Source organism: Sinohyriopsis cumingii, chromosome 18 (genome assembly GCF_028554795.1).
Source record: "Sinohyriopsis cumingii isolate HCF-2022 chromosome 18, ASM2855479v2, whole genome shotgun sequence".
NCBI classification, from domain to species: Eukaryota; Metazoa; Mollusca; class Bivalvia; order Unionida; family Unionidae; genus Sinohyriopsis; species Sinohyriopsis cumingii.
In genome coordinates, this window is record NC_142978.1 from 27,188,567 (window position 1) to 27,194,682 (window position 6,116).

A 6,116-nucleotide genomic window follows, 5' to 3' on the forward strand; every position below is an offset into this window, starting at 1 on the left:
ATTCATAAATCTTTTATCAAAATTGTGTATAAAGGATTACTTATCCAGAGAAATTCCATGTATTGCCTCAAAATTGCATGTTTTAACAAAATGTCATTGAATGATATCTTTTTGATGCACTTTTAAAAGTTTCTTGTTTAAAAAAACAGACTAATATATTTTTTTTAAAAAGCAGTGCATATTACAGGACTGACATTTTTTGGAGTATTTTGGGTGTTTGCCATCTTATTCAGAGAACTTCCAATTTTTTTAGTGATCACTTTGCTTTGTTAAAAGGGATTGTAGAAGTATGATACCTTAAGATTGTACAACATGAAGCTTTTTTATTGTTTATAGAAGAGATCATTCTGTTCCTCTTCAAGTAAATGGTGTGATGACAACACATTGTACTATTGTGTATTTTAAAATTGTAATCCTCAAGCAAGGGTTTTTTCGATTGGAGGTCTCACTTTTGACCTGTATAAGTGATGTGGATATATTTCACACCCTGAATTTTAGCATAGGGGACCAATAGAAACTAGCTCAGCATGCAGTTGCATGTGAGATAAAATTAGGCCTTAATGAGACAGATGCTGTGTTATTTATCTTGGTATATATCAGTACAGTGTTGACACTAACAGACCTTCATCAACAACTGCCTAAGAAGAATTCTCTCGATCCGCTGGCCAGACACCATCAGTAACACCAACATGTGGCAGAGAACATCCCAGTGTCCGACAGAGGACGAGATCAAGAAGAGAAGGTGGGATTGGATAGGACAAAACCTACATAAGCTGCCAACCGACATTTCCAGACAGGCATTGAGGTGGAACCCTCAAGGCAAGTGGAGAAGGGGCCAACCAAGAAACATCTGGTGACATGACCTCAAGGCGGACATAACAGATGGGTCACACCTGGCGTCTGCTCGCGGGATGGCACAGGACATAAGCCTTTGACGATCTTTTGTGGGTGGCCTATACCCCAGCAGGGTGATGGCAAAACTGTTGACACTAAGTCTTCCATTTAAGTGTAGTAGATGTTGGAACAGTTCATCATAAGCTTGTAGTTTTCTAATGTTGGCTGTTAATCCTTTGGAAATTTGTTATTAAACTATTTTCATCCATTTTCATTTAATCTGAGCACTTAAAAGGTTTCCACAGATCCAGGAATCCTGGAGAAGTTTTGGAATTAAAACAATTTAAGGGCCGTAAAAAAAATGATGGAATTTCCTCAAACCTTTCAAAGTTTTGGAAAAGTCATGGAATTTTTGACATTGTAGATAAAAAATTAATTCCTAATTTCATAGAGTGCCGTGCACAGCAGCAGGGAGGGTGAACAGGCCATTTTTAGGAGTGTGTGTTTTTTAAATGAAAATAAAGCTTCCTACAAAAAAATATATATGGTCAATAACTTCAAACCGAAGCCTCTAATGGGTTAGCTCATTTTGTTACTTTGCTGCTTGAGTTTTCAAATTAGTGTCTTTGTTGACCCACACGGACACGTTGTTGGTCGTCACCCTCCCTGCTGCTGTTTCTTAACCAAATTTTTTATCAAGACCTACATAATATCATGACCGAGGATCAGGTAAATTTAGCTTGCGCTTTTGAAGTTTTTGAACTTCTCTATATCCATATCCCTTGAACACCATATCCATATCACTTTAGGTATTTGTATATATCCCTAAGTATCATCTGTCACATTTTGTGTCTGCCTTGAGAAAATATCCAATCTGGATTTGATTGTCCAAAATCAGATCATCATATACATCGAGGTCATCTACAGATGGGGCTTCAATATCAATGATAAAATGAAGAATATCATTGCTGTCCTCTTCCAACAATGTTCCATTTTCATTACAATCATTAAGCACATTGTAGCATCAGTGATCATTTGCTGATTGTGCCACTTAATATAGCTTATTCCACTTGAGCCATCTCATTATCAGAATAAGTAATAATTGCATTAAACCAGGCCCAGATGGACCTATGATAATTGCTATGATAGAATTTGGTAGCACTGGATGATGTTTTACCGGCTCTTGCTTTTGTGTCACAGAGAAATAGTGATATCCTTGTTGTACAAATATAATAAATAAAATGGATTTATATTGTGTTTGATGCAAAGCATCTACCCCCACTAGTGGATTAACAACAATAATAACAAAAAATAAAAAGCACGCACTTGCAGGCAAGTGTGTGAAACAGTACAATAAATACAAATTTATCTCCCTTGACAATGGGTGGTGATATCGATGCTTCACTCCATGGTCTAAATACCCAGGAGAAAAATATCTTCCTGGATATAATTATTGTGGTCCTGGAACCCGACTTAATATCAAGCTTGACAAGAAAGATCAACTGAGAATTGGAGAGCATCCAATAAATGCAATTGATCAAGCATGCGACATTCATGATGTAGCATGTGACAATAAGGATTTACAACAATGACATTGCAGATGTCAAGTTGATTCACTCCTTAAATTTGATAAAAATTTAATCTCTCGGAGAAAAACTTGATAGCTTCCTAGTAAAATCTGCAATGAATGGTAAATGGGTATTAGGGGCCAGTAATTAATCAACTGATTATTATATTATTATAATGGAATCTATTTATTATAGCCCAAGACGATATCAGAGGGGTAGAGCAGCAATTAGTAAATTCACTGATGCAGCAATTGTCATGCGTTCTGTTGCTGCAAATTGGTTAGCACAACAGGCAATATGGCAAAAATTAACTACCATCACCTAAACAAATTCAGTATGCGCATTTCAATGTCAGCACTCCCAATGAGGTTCATCAAGCAGATATTTATTACCACATGATACTATTAAAACACACAGATGTCAATCATGCACATACAAATATGCATTGACATTGCGACAAGGTATAAAGAAGAACCACTATCAACTGAAACAGTAACTTAAGTTGCTTCTGCGTTCAAACGAATCTATCAACGAGGACCCTTGCGATGGCCATAGCTGATTTACAGGTTGATCCTGGCAAGGAATTTCTTGGTGCAGTATCATCTCTGATGAAAAGCATAATGTCAAAATCAGACAAGGGCATACTGCAATTCATCGTGATCAGGCAATTGTTGAACGATTTAATTGAACACTTGCAAAGCGATTGTTTGGATATCAGTATGCGAAAGAAATAATTCAAAAAGATGAGATCTCGCAAATGGGTTGCAAGACTACCAAGTGTAATGGCTGCATTAAATAATGAAATTACTAGTGCAGTTTCTATGAAACCCATCAATGCAATCACAAAAAACTTAAAATACAACGACATGGCTCAAAACAACCAGACTGGGTATTCTAAGATATTTATATGAACCTGGTGAGCTTGAAGGTAGTAAAAAAAAAAAGAGCAGCTGATCCTGTTTTTAGTGACACAACACACAACATTTCCAATGTGGTAAGATCCATGGGTAGACCTACAATCTACAGACTAGATTCAACAGCTCTTCAGCGTTGATTTGTATGTGAACAATTACAGTAGTTCTGGAGGATACACAGATTACCACTGCATTCACTTTTGTGAACTTTAGCCTCGACATCAATTGCACTCGAGACCGGTCAGCATCACATTTTCACATGTGTGACCAAGACTACTATTAATTCTATATACGGTAAACTGTCTTGGATTATTATTTGAACATTGTCACAAAATTACTGTGTTACAGCTTGCACAGTGATTATTCTGTTGTTTGACATAATAAATTCAGCGTCGAGATCAAAGTCTTATTTTTGTCACATTGTTTATAACAAAAAAATTCTTACTACATCATTGTTAATTTCCAGAGTTTGGTTATTATTTTCTGTGAAGTCTACGATAACCCTCCACAGCAGCTGAGATGTTCTTCTGACTTGAGACACTGCTAAATATACTAAATTTGACAAGTGGATACAATCATTAATAATCCAGATATTAGTATCCAAAATAGTTAATCCTTATGACGAATGAATTGTTATAGGATATCCTAGCATCCATGGAGTTTTGTCCATCGCTAACGCGTTCTCGACAACACTGACAGGAACTGAAACAATATCATTTAACACCAGAGTTTGTTTACTAATGCAACCTGGAATTTCAACATCAATATTTTGCCACTGAGTATCTGCTAGGCGATAACACATAAGGTAGATTTGAAAACTTAACTTTATGTAAGAGAAATAATTGTTGTTGAAGTGTATCACGAACTATCTACTTGTAACTATCAAATCGTCTGATCTGCACATATTTCTAAAATTATTCATAGGGGTTTCTGAAATTATCTCATTTCACACAACTTTATTTGGTTGTGGTCTGATTAATTTCTTAAACTGTCTTAATTCTGGATCAAGCACTCTATGATCATCAGTTATTTCCTCATAATAATCAACAAACTTTTTTAGCCATTCATGTGGAGAAAATCCAGCAAAAGGTGGTGGCTGACCATGATCACCACACATTATCACAGCAGTATTTTTTGTCAACAACCAATCAAGAAATGTTTTTTAATGTCTCCGACGACGCTACATATTTCATCCCAGATAATAATCTTTGGAATATACTTTTTACCCATTTGTTCACAAGTCTATTTATCTCTCTTCCATCTGAAGAAGCTGTGATAAGTATGAGATTTAACTCTTCGTTCATTCATATCTCTGGTGAGTTGATGTGTAGGGGTTAACACAGTTATATCAAGTCCCGTTCCATTAAGGTAAACATGATGTCTGGTCAAATGGATAGTGTACCAATGGTGCAGATGACAGTTCAGATATTTGATTATTTTTGCAATAAATATACTTGATTTAAATGTCGGCAGATTCAGAATAACTAAGCATCTTTTCTTGTTTTATTCCCCATTTGCCCCATAATGCATGAGCGCCAATAGGTAGTTGTTCGAGCAATCCTGTGTTTTTTTTTATTGATATAAAATGAATCTATGGTGACTAACAGCTGCATCAGGAAATCTATTTATGATCGATAATAAATTTATTGAACGTATGCAAGCATCGAAGATTTTAAATCGGTAAACTGCTGTGACTCGCCATCAGTGTAACTCACAATTGTACCTCATTTAGTTCCATCTGACTAGTTAACATTACTTCAACTTATAACTGTTTCTCTGTTGTATCAGTAATTATAAAATCGAGTTCAGCATTGTCTATAATTAATCTTGTACAATGTCGTTTATGATCATTTGATCCTCCTTGTGTGAATTTACCAATTATTTTTCTGCAAGATCTTTTGCTATTTTATTCACAAAATCAGTTATATCAGGATTTTCATCAGAATATTTAATTTGTTGTGGTAACCAAACTTATTTTTGCATTTACATGTTATAATTGCTTCTGTTAACAATCAATGATATCAATATTTTACATCATTATATCGTAATAAAACTGTTGGAGCCCAACTGCGTTCGCCATAATGTTTTCTAAACAAAACGGCGACAATCGGATGAAGGTTTTTTGGTGCAAATTTGAATGACTCGATAAAAAGCGAATCCAGTCTGGTAAGGGTCCGTTTATCGCAACTCGGGTCATCTTGTGTGTTGGATATCCAAATCTCTTGAAAGTATTTGAACATTCTCCCATTCCAAGAAAACTTCCAGGATAACATGCAACCATATCAACCGAGATAACATCCTTATAATCGTATTTGGTATTCAACAATCTGCCATGTCCGTATTCTACACAGCTGCGCTGTATTTCTTCAAGAAATTCCAACCGTGTTGTTTCCATGAATTTTCCTTCTGAGCGAAATGAGCAGCAATTGACGAAGTGGTAAAAAAATTGCTCAGTAATTGTACGGTATCATCATTGGTATAATTCAACGCAAGATTTTTCTTCTTGGAGAGATTTTGTACAGTAAGTATCTCCGTTAGGCTGTACAAATTTATCAGTTTACAACATTGGAACCTTGAAACAGCCACATGGATACAGAACCAATGTTACTGATATTTATGATAAATTCAAACATCATTGTTACAGAACTTAACAGATTTAGTGGACATTTGTTATAGCCAAAGTCCACGCATGTGCATTATGGTCAATAATCTCAATTGGAGCTCCTTTCGATTTATATTTCAATTCATGCAAAATCTCTCCAGTCTTTGTTTTTATCATTATTGGAAATTTTAGTTTCTT